The sequence below is a fragment of the Hyla sarda genome, chromosome 2 (genome assembly GCF_029499605.1).
Source record: "Hyla sarda isolate aHylSar1 chromosome 2, aHylSar1.hap1, whole genome shotgun sequence".
Taxonomy (NCBI): domain Eukaryota; kingdom Metazoa; phylum Chordata; class Amphibia; order Anura; family Hylidae; genus Hyla; species Hyla sarda.
Window position 1 is genome coordinate 372,537,378 of NC_079190.1, and position 18,610 is coordinate 372,555,987.

At 44.8% G+C, this 18,610-nt stretch overlaps 1 long non-coding RNA gene across 1 annotated transcript in view; it reads right to left on the minus strand.

Moving 5' to 3' along the window:
* Nucleotides 1–4,324: 4,324 nt before the first annotated feature.
* The window catches only part of LOC130357974 (uncharacterized), a 76,668-nt gene continuing 62,382 nt past the window's right edge, over nt 4,325–18,610 (minus strand). Inside the window, exons 2-3 of the long non-coding RNA XR_008889347.1 lie at nt 5,519–5,666; nt 4,325–4,505 (exon numbers count right to left, since the gene is read on the minus strand). This is a non-coding gene — a long non-coding RNA (uncharacterized LOC130357974). The remainder of the gene's footprint in view (nt 4,506–5,518; nt 5,667–18,610) is intronic.

The window sequence follows — 18,610 nt, forward strand, 5'->3', positions numbered from 1 at the left end:
CTGATACAACGTAGAGATAGATGGAGTAAGGACAGTGCCCAGGTAGGAAAGTTTAGAGATAGAGTCTGGGAAGCCAAAGTTCAAATTGATCAATTTTTGAGTACTATGCGGGACATGGAGGAAAAGGGTCTCTGATTTGGAGTTATTTATTCGTAATCCCGAAAGGGCTGAGAATCGGGAAAGGATACTAAACAAATTAGGGAGGGAGACAAGTGGGTTGGTGATGGTGAGAAGTAAATCATCTGCAAATAAACTAAGTTTATAGTGGTCGGAGCCTATCCTCGCTCCCGTCACATCAGGGGAAATGCGGATCGTGGCCGCCAGGGGCTCCATCGCCAGCGCAAAAAGAGCCGGCGACAGGGGGCACCCCTGGCGGGTGCCACAGCGGATCCTGACCAGGGAGGGAGAGATGGCGGGCAGTTTGAGGAAAGCAGAGGGATTGGAGTATAGCAAGCTGAGAATGTGTACAAAGGGGCCCGGAAATCCCATGTAACGGAGCACACCAAATAGATAGGGCCAGGTGACGCTATCAAAGGCCTTCTCGATGTCGAGGGCCAATGCCAGTAGGGGTATGGATTTCGAGGAGCTCCAATGAAGAATGTTCAGGACCTTACGGAGGTCATCAGGAGCTTGACGGCCCGGGATGAATCCGACCTGATCGGGATGGATAAGACGGGGGAGGATGGAATTAAGTCTATGGGCTAGGATAGACGTTAAGATTTTGGTATCAATGTTTATCAGGGAAATCGGTCTATAATTAGAAACTAATTGGGGGTCCCTTTGGGGTTTGGGAATGACAGCAATATGTGCATCCAGGTACTCAGAGGGAAGGGTAGAAGCCGAAAACATCTTATTATACAAGGACGTCAAATGGGGTATTAAGATGGGGGCAAATTTTTTGTAATAATGGGCTGACAGTCCATTCGGACCAGGGGCCTTCCCCAATTTAAGGCTGGAAATAATATCGGTGACCTCCTCCTCAGTTATAGGGCCTCCCAGAGCCTCTTTATCATCAGAATTGAGAGAAGGAAGATTTGCAGAGGCAAGAAAAGAAGACAAACAAGAGGAGAAGTCAGGCGGAGGGTGAGGTTCAGAATATAGACGGGAGTAAAAATCATAGAAAGCCTTGTAGATGTGTTGAGGGTGTGAGGAGTACGAACCTGGGTGAATTTGCAGTCTGTGAACATAGTTGAGCATACGTCTTCGTCTCAGCTGGCGGGCTAGCAACCGATCCGGTTTATTATCGAATCTATAATAAAGAGCTCCTGTCCAACGGATAGCCCGCTCCACCCGGTGAGACAAAACCGCATCCAACTTCAGTTTAGTGTCACGGAGAGCCTTATAAAGATATAAAGAGGGGTGTAACTGATGGGCAAGGGACAGTTTAGATAGTCTATGCTCTAGGACTGTGACATATTTATCTCGGTCCCTCTTGATACCAGAGGCTATAGCAATAAAGGTAACACGTATGTGGGCCTTGTGAGCCGCCCACACCCAGATGGGATCACTATCAGGAGTCAAATTCATATCAAAATACGACTTCAGAGAGTCTGAGACCTGTTGCTTCACCGCTGGGTTAGACAGAAGAGCCTCATTCAATCTCCAGCTAGACGGAGTGGTAGGGCGACCCACAAGGTCCAGTACAGTCAACACCACATCGTGATCAGACCAGGAGGACAATATATGTCTAGAATATAACAGGTTGGGTAGAGTAGTAGTATTAGTAAGGATCCAGTCTATGCGGCAATATTGCTGGTGGGAGGGGTAGTAATAAGAGTACCCACGGGCGGAGCCGTTATGCTCTCTCCAAGTGTCCGCTAGGGACAACGAGCGAAACTGGTCTAACAGGGTACGGTGCTGGGCACCAGAACGTCTGAAGGGAGCATTAGAGGACCTATCCACCTTACCATTTAATACAAAATTAAAGTCACCCGCCCACAAAAGAACATCATAAGAGAGGGAGGACAGGTTGGAGCATATGGATAAGAAAAAGGAAATAGGGTCAACATTAGGTGCGTAGGAATTCACCAAACACACATTTTTACCGTATAACGTACCTAGTATAATCAAAGTACGACCCTCGGGGTCGGTCTGTACGGATGACACATCAAAGGGAAAAGAGTTATGAAAGCAGATAGCAACCCCACGGGACTTAGTATGAAAAGAGGAAAGATAAGACCTAGAGTAAGCAGGATGAAGGTGGGAGGGGAAAGAAGAGGGAGTAAAGTGAGTTTCCTGTATACAGATAACGTCTGGTTTATGACGTACATAATCCTTAAATGCCTTCCGGCGCTTAGAGGGGGAATTGAGTCCCCTCACATTATGAGATAAAATACGACACATCACCCCCGAAAACACATAAAGCTAAGCAACCCCCCCACATAGCAATAGATATACTAAGAGGCAGCCCCGGACTAATAACAAGCAATGAAGGCTTCCCTGAGGGCTCACAAGAGCCTGAATGCAATGGTGGCATACCACAAACCATACATAAAACTGACAGAACAGACAATACAAAACAAAAAACAAAGAGAAGAACATGGAGAGTCACAACCCACTCCAGAGTGGAGTGACATACTTCCATCTTGGGAGTTGAGAGAACATGCAGTCCAGCCATCACCTACTCCTGCATAACACATATGGACAAAGGACTGAGCAGAAATAAACAGGAACTTAGTCCACCAGTCCATCCAGGGAACAATGCCATATGGAAATCAGGTAATCCGCTCTTCGGCCCGGGATAGGGTGTCGGCTGGGCGAGAAGTGGAAGGGACCACTGTCCAGGTTCGAGCAGGGCGACCCTGTTGTTGTGGTAGTGGGGGTGCATCGGACCAAGCGATGCGCTCTTTAAGAAGGGCCTCCTGCGCTGCGGCCAAGGATCGGACAGTGAACTTGAAAGGAAAGGGAAAACGGGAATCCCCATCTATATTTGATCTGCTCACGTTGCAAAGCTAGGGTAACTGAGCGCATGGAGCGCCTCCTCTCCAGCGTGGAAGGGGCCAGGTCCGAGTAAATCCGGACTTCTGGGGGTACAGCTGGCAAGCTGGGGGCATTCCTGGTAGCCGACAAGATCAAGTCCCGAACCTCCGCATAGTGCAGCTTAAGCACAACATCTCGAGGAGTGTCAGGGTTGCGTGGTCTGGCCAGGGCCCTGTGAATCCTGTCCATACGAAGCAGTTCAGGAGCAGTCTGCGGGAGGAGGGCCGCAAACAGTGACGTAACAGTCCCCTTAAGGTCGGTGGTGGTCTCAGGTAAGCCCCTGATACGAAGATTAGCTCTCCTCGAGCGATTTTCAATATCCTCCAGTTTTAGCTCCAGAGCTTCTAGCTTATCATTGTGGGCATCTATATCGCGGCGATCAGTCTCTGCCGTGTCAGCCAGCTCATCAAGCCGGGTTTCATTATCCGCTACCCGCTGGCCCAGCGCTTGTATTTGCTGAGAAAAGTCACTCACCGCCTTTTGAAGCTCGGTGCGGAACAGCTTCTGGATACTCCGGTACATGTCGGCAGTAGAATGCAGTGTAGCGGCTGCTCCGTCTTCCCCGTCCGACTGCTGGTCAGAGTGTGGAGGAGATGTCGGCGCCATCTTGGTGGCTGGTGAGGCGCGGAACAGCTCGGGGATTGACTGGGATAATCTCCCCGAAATCTTCTGCCTCTGCTGCCTGTTTCGCCTGGAGGACATGGTGGGATCGGACGGTCAGTCCTGTCGCTTGTGGAGCCGTTAAGGCGCTTAAAGGAGCTTAATTCGGTGTGGTGGGCACGGAGCTCACATTACTTGCGTCCGCACTCGTGAGCCGCGCGCATGCGCCCCCGTCACTTCTGTTTATCCTTTCATTCCCTTACCAGATCATGGGAACAACATGATAGACACCTTGGTGGTGAAGAGTGTCTTTTTTGTAGCATCTCAGAGTCACGTCTTTGGAATAACATTTTATAGTCAAATACCATATGGCCCACAGCTGCTACAAATGTTATTAAAAATCACTGTCTGATTGCTTTTTGTTACCAAGTCTTAGGAATCTACATAGGTTAAATTGGTCTTTATTAAGCTATAGCCAATTTTCACTGACGCCTATGTCGACTCTCAGTTTATTTATGTGGTCTAAATTAATATGGAAATTTGCCGAACTTGCAGACTTGTGCAGTGTTTTCCCTAAGACAAGCCTTTTGTGCAGATAATGGCTTCTAAATCTGGCAGATGATAACGATAACAGAGGTGAACATAACTTTATTTCAGAAATGTCCTTGCACTTTGTTAAACATTAACCCTTGCACAGAATGCATTTCACAATTAACAGAAGAACTTTCATAACGGCTCTATTAGGATATGGTCATTACATTGACTAAATCTAATTAAAAAAAGCAATTTCCTCATCACTTCCAAGACAATTTAGAAGCAAACTATTTAGTTATGCGGAACAAGCTGTTCACTTTTTCATCCACTGCATATTTATCTATTTGGGTTTATGGAAGCTTTCTGGAGAGAGTTGACTGTTGGATCATGAACTGTGAGAGAGAAAAAAAGAAATAATAAAAAAAATAACCATAATCAATGTAATAGTCCATCCTGAATAATCTACTTCTGCATCATTTTCATTCTTTATGGTATAACAACTTGGGACCACACATATGACCTATCAATTGAATGGATAGCTATTAACTCCCGGTATGCTGGCATTAAGTTATTTTTTAGTGTTAAGTCTCCCTGGATAGGAGCTATGTAGATGTGATCACTGCAGTTTTCTGCCTTTTTTTTTTTGTAAAAGTTTTTAAGCTCTTTATTGCCAAACTTTTTCAATTAGAAGCAGGTCTGAGCTCTTAGGCTATGTTCACATTACCGTGTGAGAGGAAAAGAACAGCACAGCATACAGCGCTATTCTTCCCACCATAATGTGCACACCACAATCAAACCAAATGCACCCTGTTAATAGTGTGGTATATTGAGCACAGCTAATGTCCATCACTTGACAGGTCTAGCAATGACATCATGGTTTCCATTATAAAGAAAACCATGATGACAATGTATTTTAATTTAATGCCACCATATAGTGCCAGGGTACTATGTTTGATTTGGCCTAAACATTATATTTTTTATGACCAAAAAGGTAGATTTTGGAATCATCAGATTTGTAATAAACCTCTTTGTATGGCTATGCTTCCAAATATCCTACTTGTGTGGTCATTGGTAACCTTTTAGCAGCTATTGATAAATGTCCAAAGAAAGAGACATAGGTAGATGTTTGTATTTATTGTAGAACTGTTGTGCAGTAGTTGCAGTAGTTGCTTCACACATGACACAAGGGACAGTACTACGGTGTACAGATTTAGAACAAAAGTCCCAGTGGCAATCTTGATCTATTTTCCAATAAAACCTCTATATGAAGAATGTATGTCGCTGCACAGAGGCCATAAAGCTCTGCAGCAATCATATATGGGAAAATACTGAAGTACACTTAATAAAATACTTAAGTATTTATGAAGAAAGAAAGAAACATTTAGTTAGCATTAAATCTTCTTACCCCATTGCTGGATTCACAGCTAACACTGCTCATTTCTTCTCTATAATGTCCTAGATGCTGCTGCTTCTGAGGGTATGCCATAGAGATGTAAGGTAACAGGAACCTCTCTTCAGTAGTAGCTAGTCTCCATCCATTAGTTTAGGGATAACTGAAAATTAGAGATGGAGCTGTTAAAAATGCCATATATAATGTCCAAAAATAGTGATGTGCCATATATATAGTGATGACTCACTCTTGCAAATAGGTGCGGTTGCAGTATAGAGGCCAGGAAGCAGTATTTTCCAAATCAAAGTTCAGTGTTTTATTCACACTTGTCACACAGCAAACAGTCTTTAAATGCAGAACAAAGGTGTTCCTTAGGTGTTTATTCACTCCAGAGACCATGCCATGCGGCATCAAGCAAGTCTTTTCCAGGCCTCCAGGCAGGCTGCTCACCAGCTTCCAACCTTGGAGCAAACGTAGGGAAGAACTCCACACTCAGCTCTCTCTGGCAGTGTAAGCTGCAACAAGCAAATCCCCCACAGCTGGTGAAACAGGTTGCCTTTAAGGCCAACAAAAGGCAGCCTGGATTGTGGGGTATGACCCCCACCCTGCACTTGGTCATTCCCAGTAAGAGCTGTCCCTGATTGGCCTTCCAGCCATATTATGGCCATAGTGTCAGTCTGCATTGCAGCACAGACACTGAATGAATACCGGCTCTTACTTCACCAAAGCCAGGAGCCTTGGTGACACATATTGCCCATCCACCACAATACCTTTCACCTTATCACAATATATATATATATATATATATATATATATATATATATATATATATATATATATCCACAAACAGATGTATTTGAAATATATTGTTCACTACACAAATAATAACTGAATATATGAGATTAGAGATGAGTGAATTTTAGAAAAATTAGATTCGGCCTATTCTCCAATGTTTTCAATAAAATTTATTTTTGATGAATCTGAATTAAGAACAGCTATTTCTGGCCTACAGAGAGTCTCAGTAGGGGTGTAGAACACTTTGCCTTGCTGTAACACGCATAGGGTGTGTGCTGGGTTAGTGAAATAATACTGTTATTCAGTATGACATGCAGATTAGAGGCATCGCTATTAGAATCACTGTCGCAGAGTGGCACAATGACACAATGAGTCTGGAGGTGGCATCAGTATGTGGAGACCATATAGTGGCTGAATGACACAGCGTGGAGGTGGCGGCAGCATAAGGAGACCATATAGTGGCTGAATGACAGAGCGTGGAGGTGGTGGCAGCATGAGGAGACCATATAGTGGCTGAATGACACAGCGTGGAGGTGTGGGCAGCATGAGGAGACTATATAGTGGCTGAATGACACAGCATGGATATAGTTGCTGAATGACTAGAGGTGGCAACAGCCTGACGAGACCATAGGGCCTCACAATTGAAAAGATGAAATATATTTTTTAAGATTTAAATTGAAGATTTCAAATAGCTGAACCTAAAAAGTTTTATTTAATGGGCCTGCAGCATGAGGAGACCACATGGCGGTACAGTGAAACCGCCTGGAGGTGGCGGAAGCATGAGGAGACCACATAGTGGCTGAATGACCCGCCTGTAGTTCGCAGCAGCATGAGGAGACCATATAGGGGCTGAATGACACAGCCTGGAGTTTGCGGAAGCATGAGGAGACCATATAGTTGCAGAATGAGACAGCCTGGAGGCGGCAGCAGCATGAGCAAAACATATGGTGGCAGAATGAGACAGCCTGGAGCTGGCATCAGCATGAGGACAACATATGGTGGCAGTATAAGACAGCCTGGAGGTGGTATCAGCAGCATCAGGAGTCCTGAAAGTGACCCGGTGACATAGTGGGACGGTGGTTGGCAATACCAGTACCCGGTGACAAAGGTGGGTGAAAAAAGGATAACTTGGCATCAGATTTGTGGCATCAGGCGAGTGGCAGGATCAGAATAATAGCTGAGGCAGGTAGACAGAAGAAAACGGTCTCTTTTGTAAAAGTGTTAGTGTGCACAAGTAAGTATTGAGGATATGCATTACGTAAAACTTAACTTTCAATAATATTCTTAGGATAAAATATATGTACACAAAATGTTTTTTGAAATCAAACAAAAGGAAAGGTGTGCAAAAAACACCATGGGCCACCTACACCACCAAGTATTGATGTGATGCAAAGACCTCTTAAAGGTGGAAGGGAACAACGTACGGTTTATTGTAACTGGTGGGGGTAAAAACTTCCCCTGTAAGGCTCTACTCTCACATTATTAATTTCCTTCTTGGCAAGTGTTACTTGCCCTAAAATGGGCGGACACACACATGAACCTTTCTCTATTTCCACATGCAAACACTGCCAGTTCCCAGGAACAGGAACAAGACAGGAACTCCGGTGTATGTGGATCCACTGGACCTGTGTGGCAGATGACTCGAACCGTGCCAGGGAACGGAGTCTAAGGTGCCATTGGTCTTCACCAGAGCCCGCTGCAAAGCAGGATGGGCTTGCTGCTGCAGGCGACATCCAGGTCGTAACCCCCGGCAATGGCTCGACCACACAAGCAGCTAAGGAGATGCAATACAAAGGAACAGTTTCTCTAGGGCACAAGGCAACAAAGATCCGACAGAGAACTGAGGAGGGTGGAGGAATTTCTCAACAAGACACAGGTGGTTACACTAATGAGCGTACTGGCCCTTTAAATCTTAAAGCTCCGGTGTGCGCACACCCTAAGGGACAGGGACACGTGCGCCATAGCAGAGAGGTGGAAGCAGAGGCAGGGGAAACACCCGGACTGGGGCTTGCATGCGGGTGCGTCCCGCAGTGCGAGTCCCATCCCCGTCGGTAGCAGAAGGTAAGGGGACCATGCGCTCACGGCCAGCGTGTGAGGCCGGAGCGCATAGCGTAACAGTACCCCCCCCTTTGGTCTCCCCCTCCTTTTACAAGAGAGGAAACTCCTGAGAAGGTCACGCACCAGGATATTCTCCTCAGGTTCCCAAGATCTCTCCTCAGGACCGTAACCCTCCCAGTCGACCAAAAAAAATTGTTTACCTCTCACAGTTTTGGCAGAAAGGATCTGCTTAACTTTGTAGACATCTGATGAGCCGGAGACAGGTGTTGGGGGAGGATTCTTCTGAGAAAACCGGTTTACAACAAGAGGCTTGAGGAGAGAGACGTGGAAGGAATTGGGTATACGTAACGTAGCAGGCAAACGGAGTTTGTAGGAAACAGGATTGATCTTTTCTCACAGAAAAGGAGGCAATCTAGGTGAAATTTAACAAAAACATTTATAATCTTTATTTCACAGTACATTAAAAGTACATACACATTAAAATCACGAGGGGCATGATATGGTGGTCAGACAAACACACACTGAAAAGCAGAGTGAGACTGTCCCAAATATTAAACTTGGGGATAAATACAAATAAATAAGCAATAATAGTTATGTCTGTATATACAATAGTATCCTCCAACATGCAATGAAATAGGTGACTAAACACAATTAGTAAAAATGTAAATGGATGGAGGTAATAGTATACCAGATGATATAATCAGATGGAGTAATAGAATAGGGGAGACTGAAAATGAAAGCAAAACATATATAATCAACAGTACCAGTCATGCACCCTATAGAGGAACATCTCACCTACCCCGAACGCGTTTTCGCTATTCGCTTCGTCTGGGGGCGTGTCTCAGGTTAGAAAGAATGGAGTATAAATAGCCAGAACCTACCTATCCTAAGACGCTGTGTCTGATAACTAAAGTAACACACCTGTTAGGTTAGTGTAGTCATAACCCTGCGCTCCGGAAGAGACTATCTGGTGTAGCACACACCAGGGAAGCGGATGCCGGGACATCGTCGGCATCTAAGTGACGTAGGTAGTCACATGACTTGGCGGCATCACATGACAAAAGGCGCTCTTAGTATTGCGCGACTTGCGCGCAAGTCAGGAACTGAATGGGAGGATGGGCTTGCGGCTACGGCGTCTCACGTGATACTGATCACGTGATGCGCCGGCGCCGAGCGTCAAGGCAACAGTTGCTAAGCGCTTAGTACACAATAGGTAAAGACGTGCAAAAAGAAAACACCATAGTGAGGAAAAAGTGCATAGTGAAGTGAAAAGCAACTTACCAGCCAAGAGGTGTGAATGTGCCACCATCACCAAAAAAGTGAAACCTAATTGAAGCTAAAGCAAAATTATTAAATACATTAACAACATTAAGCTGGAAAAGAGAATAACCTGATATACAAATGTTTATTATTAATAGCATAATAATTATAAATATATGGGGGTGTGTGAAAATGTGAATGTGAGAGAAATTTGGTGCATGTATATATATATATATATATATATATATATATATATATATATATATATGTGCACCAGGGAATTGGGTGAAAATGAATAAAATTGTGAATAATTATACATCTAATTGGTCTAAAACTAAAAATAGGATAAAGTGTGATGTTGATAATACTAATAGGGTGACAATGGTGAAGTGCAAGTGCGGTAGTGAATGTGAACACTAGTAGAACATAATTATATACAAATAGTAATATCTGTAAAAATTGATCATATGAACATATCATGTGTACAATAATGACTAAAAAGTGTATAAAAAAATACTGCATGATACAAACTGAATATATAAGTTAGAGTGAATGGTAGTTAAAACGACTATAGCAACAATAATATAAAGTGATATGTGCAATGCAATAACAAGATCTCAAGACTATGTCTTGCTTATAACCATACATGATACACAGGAGAATGTTCAACAATAAAGTGCATGACTGGAAAAGGAGGGGATATGAACAACATTTCATCTTGGACAGGCGTCATCGGGATCGGATAGGTGTCTGGAATAAAAAAGAAAGAAAAAGAGGAGAAAAAGAAAAGAAGAAAAAAAAAAAGAGGAAGAAAAAAGAGGAGGATTAAAACCTAATAAAAACTAATAAAAAGGTATAGTAGTACAACCTAAGTATCCCCTAACACAGGGGATAAAGAGACACTAAGACCAAGTTTTTGGACACACACGGAACTTGCAATTTATAGAAATGGAGCATAACTGATATGGTCATTAAAGCCATGGGGATGTAATGTTTTAAGGCGGTGTATCCACCTAGTCTCAAGTTGGGCTAATCTAGTTTTTAGATCACCCCCTCTTGATCCCACAAATATACGATCGATGCCTCTTACCATGAGGCCTTTGGGGTCACAATCGTGGTGAAGCTTGAAATGTCGCGGTATCGTGGTGAGTTTGGATGCATCTGGTTCATCTTTGGCCGCTACAATACCAAGGACGTGTTCTCTTCTTCTTCTCTTCAATTCCCTTGTGGTCATCCCTACGTAAATAGATCGACAGGGACAGGTATCATGATAAATGATCCCTGTCGTGCCACATGAGATGTTGTGGGTGATTTTGAAATTTCTTGTACCATCTGAATTTTTGAATTTGGTGTCCCTGCAGATGTTAGGGCATGCTACGCAATTCCCACACGGGGAGCACCCCCATTTTGATTTCTTGGCGTCAAATAATGGTTTGTTTTTTTGTTTATAATGACTCCTGACTAGGAGATCCTTCAAATTTGGGGATCTCCAAAAAGTCAGAGAAGGATTTTCAGATATGTACAGTTTTAATACCAGATCCATTGTTAGGACCTTCCAGTATCTGGAGAGAATGTCCTGTACTTGAGCTACTTGGCCATGATATGTGGAAATTAATCTCACCTGGTCATCTGTGTCTTTTCTAGATTTGGACTGTAACAGCACTTCGCGTTTAGCATGCTTCGCCCGTAAGTAGGCCCTCCTGATCCAGGTTTCCTTGTAGCCCCGTTCCCGAAAGCGCTCCCAAAGTTCCATGGCTCTCGACTCGAAATTCATGTCTGTGGAGCAAATTCGCCTTAGTCTAAGAAATTGACCAATAGGAATTCCCTTGATAAGACTGCGTGGGTAAGATGATTGGGCATGAAGTAAGGAATTGGTGGCAGTGGGTTTTCTAAATAGATCTGACTGTATAAAGCCAGCATCATCAACAGAAAACAACACATCTAAAAAGTTCATGTTCTGGCGACCCACCTTATGAGTAAGTTTGATGTTCAATGTGTTGGAATTCAGTTGACCCATGAATATTTCCAGTTCCTCCAATGACCCTTTCCAGATAAAAACCATGTCGTCGATGTAGCGGGCCCACATTTCAACCCTGTTGATGAGAGAGGGGGGATCAGTGAGAAAAATCTCTCTTTCCCAGGCTCCTAAGAATAGATTAGCATAGGCGAGCGCAAAGGCCGCGCCCATTGCGGTACCTTGCTTTTGTAGGTAGTATTTCTCTTTGAATAGAAAGAAGTTATTGGTGAGGGCAAATCTCAGCAGTTTCAAAAGAAACTCACCTCTCTGATCTTCGACACCTGTCATCATCTGAAATGCCTGTACTGCTCTAAGGCCGTCATCATGCCGGATGGACGTGTATAAAGATTCGACGTAGCAGGTGACAATCCACATGTCAGATTCAAGGTGCAAACATTCCATCCTACGAAGGGCGTCTGTTGTGTCCTTTAAAAAAGATGGCAGGGTATCAACAATTGATTTCAAATTAAAATCCAAAAACTTACAGATAGGTTCACACAGACTGTTCCGTCCTGACACAATTGGCCTACCTGGGGGTGTTGATGCCAATTTGTGAACTTTCGGAAGTAAATAGAAAGTCGCAATCATGGGGTTCTCTATCATGAGACAATTTTTCTGTTTCAAGGAAATGATGTCATCAGATGTCACTGCCTGTGAGAGTAAAGACAGGAGTCCCCCCTTAAATTTCAGTAGTGGATTAAAGGTTAGACGTTGATAACAGTTTGGGTCTCTAAGTTGTCTGAATGTTTCTTTTTCATATAATGTGGTCGGCCAAATAACAATGTTGCCCCCCTTGTCCAAGGGCTTTATAACCACACCTTCCAAACTTTTCAACTGTTCAATAGCTTGATGTTCTGACTTGGAACAGTTATTAAAGCAACCCCGAAAGACCAGTGTTTCGAGATCGTTCGAGACCAATTGTACAAACAGATCAACATTAGGAGAAATAGAAGTAGGGGGACACTTACGAGACTTGGGGAGTAACGAGTTTGGAAAACAATCAGGCATCATCTGGTCGTTGTCGTCAGCCAAGTCCACCAGTGCCTGAAAAGCCATCATTTCATTTCTTGAAGTACAAAAGGAAGCATCTGTTTTGTTGTGGAAAATGTTTTTGAAAATAAGCTTTCAAGCAAAGAGTTGTATGTCCGTGACAATCTCAAACTGATCACCTCTTTTTTATTCCAGACACCTATCCGATCCCGATGACGCCTGTCCAAGATGAAATGTTGTTCATATCCCCTCCTTTTCCAGTCATGTACTTTATTGTTGAACATTCTCCTGTGTATCATGTATGGTTATAAGCAAGACATAGTCTTGAGATCTTGCTATTGCATTGCACTTATAACTTTATATTATTGTTGCTATAGTCGTTTTAACTACCATTCACTCTAACTTATATATTCAGTTTGTATCATGCAGTATTTTTTAATACACTTTTTAGTCATTATTGTACACTTGAAATGTTCATATGATCAATTTTTACAGATATTACTATTTGTATATAATTATGTTCTACTAGTGTTCACATTCACTACCGCACTTGCTCTTCACCATTGTCACCCTATTAGTATTATCACCATTACACTTTATCCTATTTTTAGTTTTAGACAAATTAGATGTATAATTATTCACAATTTTATTCATTTTCACCCAATTCCCTGGTGCACATATATATATATATATATATATATATATATATATATATATATATACATGCACCAATTTTCTCTCACATTCACATTTTCACACACCCCCATATATTTATAATTATTATGCTATTAATAATAAACATTTGTATATCAGGTTATTCTCTTTTCCAGCTTAATGTTGTTAATGTATTTAATAATTTTGCTTTTGCTTCAATTAGGTTTCACTTTTTTGGTGATGGTGGCACATTCACACCTCTTGGCTGGTAAGTTGCTTTTCACTTTACTATGCACTTTTTCCTCACTATAGTGTTTTCTTTTTGCACGTCTTTACCTATTGTGTACTAAGCGCTTAGCAACTGTTGCCTTGACGCTCGGCGCCGGCACATCACGTGATCAGTATCACGTGAGACGCCGTAGCCGCAAGCCCATCCTCCCATTCAGTTCCTGACTTGCGCGCAAGTCGCGCGATACTAAGAGCGCCTTTTGTCATGTGATGCCGACGAGTCACGTGACTACCTACGTCACTTAGATGCCGATGATGTCCCGGCATCCGCTTCCCTGGTGTGTGCTACACCAGATAGTTTCTTCCGGAGCGCAGGGTTATGACTACACTAACCTAACAGGTGTGTTACTTTAGTTATTAGACACGACGTCTTAGGATAGGTAGGTTCTGGCTATTTATACTCCATTCTTTTCAACCTGAGACACGCCCCCAGATGAAGCGAATAGCGAAAACGCGTTCGGGGTAGGTGAGATGTTCCTCTATAGGGTGCATGACTGGTACTGTTGATTATATATGTTTTGCTTTCATTTTCAGTCTCCCCTATTCTATTACTCCATCTGATTATATCATCTGGTATACTATTACCTCCATCCATTTACATTTTTACTAATTGTGTTTAGTCAGCTATTTCATTGCATGTTGGAGGATACTATTGTATATACAGACAGAACTATTATTGCTTATTTATTTGTATTTATCCTCAAGTTTAATATTTGGGACAGTCTCACTCTGCTTTTCAGTGTGTGTTTGTCTGACCACCATATCATGCCTCTCGTGATTTTAATGTGTATGTACTTTTAATGTACTGTGAAATAAAGATTATAAATGTTTTTGTTAAATTTCACCTAGATTGCCTCCTTTTCTGTGAGAGTAGTTACAAGTGGCCTAGGTTGCTATTTGTGCCTTTGTTCAACTCTTTGGATAAGGATTGATCTTTTGTAGAATATGGAAGGGACCAAGGTAGCGGGGACCCAGCTTGTAACAGGGGATCTTAAGCGGATGTATTTGGATGAAAGCCACACCATGTCACCAGGAGAGAAGGACGGAGGAGGTCTTCTACCTTTATCCTCTTGCGCCTTAATGCGTGAAGAAGCCTGGGACAATGAGTGTCGGGTCTGTTGCCAGATGGTGGAGAAGTCACGGACCAGCTAATCAACAGCAGGCACACCGGAGGAGACTGGGAGAGGAAGAGGAGGATGGAGATGGAGTCCGTAAACAACAAAAAAGGGAGACGACTTCGTGGACTCGGAATCCTTAAGATTATATGAGAATTCGGCCCAGGGGAGAAGGTCGACCCAATAATCTTGGAAAGCTGAAACAAAATGCCGAAGATAAGTCTCAAGGATTTGATTGACCCTTTGTACCTGACCGTTTGACTGAGGGTGGTAGGCCGAGGAGAAGTCCAGATTGATGTCCAGACGGTTACAAAGGGCTTGCCAGAACTTAGAGACAAACTGCACACCTTGATCCGAAACGATATTGTCACGATGCCGGCTGGCGGGTAGTGGATCCTCTGTGCCAGAGAGGGATTGGCGTGGACCGTGCTAGTGGATCGGTTCTAAGTCACTACTGGTTTTCACCAGAGCCCGCCGCAAAGCGGGATGGTCTTGCTGCGGCGGTAGTGACCAGGTCGTATCCACTAGCAACGGCTCAACCTCTCTGGCTGCTGAAGATAGGCGCGGTACAAGGGAGTAGACAGAAGCAAGGTCGGACGTAGCAGAAGGTCGGGGCAGGCAGCAAGGATCGTAGTCAGGGGCAACGGCAGGAGGTCTGGAACACAGGCTAGGAACATACAAGGAACGCTTTCACTGGCACAATGGCAACAAGATCCGGCAGGGAAGTGCAGGGGAAGTGAGGTGATATAGGGAAGTGCACAGGTGAAGACACTAATTGGAATCACTGCGCCAATCAGCGGCGCAGTGGCCCTTTAAATCGCAAAGACCCGGCGCGCGCGCGCCCTAGGGAGCGGGGCCGCGCGCGCCGGGACAGGACCGAGGGAGAGCGAGTCAGGTACGGGAGCCGGGGTGCGCATCGCGAGCGGGCGCTACCCGCATCGCGAATCGCATCCCGGCTGGAAGCAGAATCGCAGCGCCCCGGGTCAGTGGATCTGACCGGAGCGCTGCAGCGGAGAGAGTGTAGCGAGCGCTCCGGGGAGGAGCGGGGACCCGGAGCGCTCGGCGTAACAGTACCCCCCCCCTTGGGTCTCCCCCTCTTTTTAGGGCCTGAGAACCTGAGGAGCAGACTTTTATCTAGGATGTTGTCCTCAGGTTCCCAGGATCTCTCTTCAGGACCACAACCCTCCCAGTCCACTAGAAAAAAAGTTTTCCCTCTGACCTTTTTAGAGGCTAAGATCTCTTTGACAGAGAAGATGTCCGAGGAGCCGGAAACAGGAGTGGGAGGAACAGATTTGGGAGAAAAACGGTTGAGGATGAGTGGTTTAAGAAGAGAGACGTGAAAGGCATTAGGGATACGAAGAGAAGGAGGAAGAAGAAGTTTGTAAGAGACAGGATTAATTTGACACAAAATTTTGAAAGGGCCAAGATAGCGTGGTCCCAACTTGTAGCTAGGGACACGGAAGCGGACATATTTAGCGGAGAGCCATACCTTGTCTCCAGGGGAAAAAACGGGAGGAGCTCTTCTTTTCTTATCCGCGAACCTCTTCATGCGTGATGAAGCCTGTAGGAGAGAATTTTGGGTCTCTCTCCATATAATGGAAAGGTCACGAGAAATTTCATCCACAGCGGGCAGACCAGAGGGCAAGGGGGTAGGGAGGGGGGGAAGAGGGTGACGGCCGTACACCACGAAAAATGGGGATTTGGAGGAAGATTCAGAGACTCTGAAGTTATACGAGAATTCGGCCCATGGAAGGAGATCTGCCCAGTCATCCTGGCGGGAGGAAACAAAATGTCGCAAATAATCACCCAAGACTTGGTTAATTCTTTCTACTTGTCCATTGGACTGGGGATGATATGCAGAAGAAAAATTTAATTTAATCTTGAGTTGTTTACAGAGAGCCCTCCAGAATTTAGACACGAATTGGACGCCTCTATCCGAGACGATCTGCGTAGGCAATCCGTGAAGACGAAAAATGTGTACAAAAAATTGTTTAGCCAACTGAGGCGCTGAAGGAAGACCAGGAAGAGGGATGAAATGTGCCATTTTGGAGAATCGATCAACGACCACCCAAATAACAGTGTTGCCACGGGAAGGGGGTAAATCAGTAATAAAATCCATACCAATCAGAGACCAAGGCTGTTCGGGGACAGGCAGGGGATGAAGAAAACCAGCGGGCTTCTGGCGAGGAGTCTTATCCCGGGCACAGATAGTGCAGGCTCGCACAAAGTCCACAACATCCGTCTCCAGAGTCGGCCACCAATAGAAGCGGGAGATGAGTTGCACAGATTTCTTGATGCCCACATGACCAGCGAGATGGGAGGAGTGACCCCATTTGAGGATTCCGAGGCGTTGGCGTGGAGAAACAAAGGTCTTTCCTGGAGGAGTTTGCCTGATGGAGGCTGGAGAAGTGGAGATCAGGCAGTCAGGTGGAATGATGTGTTGCGGAGAGAGTTCAACTTCTGAGGCATCCGAGGAACGAGAGAGAGCATCGGCCCTAATGTTCTTATCGGCAGGACGAAAGTGAATCTCAAAATTAAATCGGGCAAAGAACAGAGACCACCGGGCCTGGCGAGGATTCAGCCGTTGGGCAGACTGGAGGTAGGAGAGGTTCTTGTGGTCGGTGTAAATAATAACTGGAAATCTTGATCCCTCCAGCAGATGCCTCCATTCCTCAAGTGCTAATTTAATGGCTAGAAGCTCTCGATCCCCGATGGAGTAGTTCCTCTCCGCCGGAGAGAAGGTCCTAGAAAAAAAACCACAAGTGACAGCATGCCCGGAAGAATTTTTTTGTAAAAGAACAGCTCCAGCTCCCACTGAGGAGGCATCAACCTCCAATAGGAAGGGTTTGGAAGGGTCAGGTCTGGAGAGCACGGGAGCCGAAGAAAAGGCAGACTTGAGTCGTTTAAAGGCGTCTTCCGCTTGAGGAGGCCACGACTTGGGATCGGCATTTTTTTTGGTTAAAGCCACGATAGGAGCCACAACGGTAGAAAAATGTGGAATAAATTGCCTGTAATAATTGGCGAACCCCAAAAAGCGTTGGATAGCACGGAGTCCGGAGGGGCGTGGCCAATCTAAGACGGCAGAGAGTTTGTCTGGATCCATTTGTAGTCCCTGGCCAGAGACCAAATATCCTAGAAAAGGAAGAGATTGGCATTCAAACAGGCATTTCTCAATTTTGGCATAGAGTTGATTGTCACGAAGTCTCTGAAGAACCATACGGACATGCTGGCGGTGTTCTTCTAGATTGGCAGAAAAAATTAGGATATCGTCCAGATATACAACAACACAGGAGTATAGCAGATCACGAAAAATTTCATTGACAAAGTCTTGGAAGACAGCAGGGGCGTTGCACAGGCCAAAGGGCATGACCAGATACTCAAAGTGTCCATCTCTGGTGTTAAACGCCGTTTTCCACTCATCCCCCTCTCTGATGCGGATGAGGTTATAGGCGCCTCTTAAGTCCAATTTAGTAAAGATGTGGGCACCTTGGAGGCGATCAAAGAGTTCAGAGATGAGGGGTAGGGGGTAGCGGTTCTTAACCGTGATTTTATTAAGACCGCGGTAGTCAATGCAAGGACGTAGGGAGCCATCTTTTTTGGACACAAAGAAAAATCCAGCTCCGGCAGGAGAGGAGGATTTACGGATAAAGCCCTTTTTTAAATTTTCCTGGACATACTCAGACATGGCAAGAGTCTCTGGGGCAGAGAGAGGATAAATTCTGCCCCGGGGTGGAGTAGTATCCGGGAGGAGGTCGATAGGGCAATCATAAGGCCTGTGAGGAGGTAGAGTCTCAGCTTGTTTTTTGCAGAAAACATCCGCGAAGTCCATATAGGCCTTAGGGAGACCGGTTACTGAGGGAACCACAGAGTCACGGCAAGGGTTACTGGGAACCGGTCTTAGACAGTCCTTGGAACAAGAGGGCCCCCAAC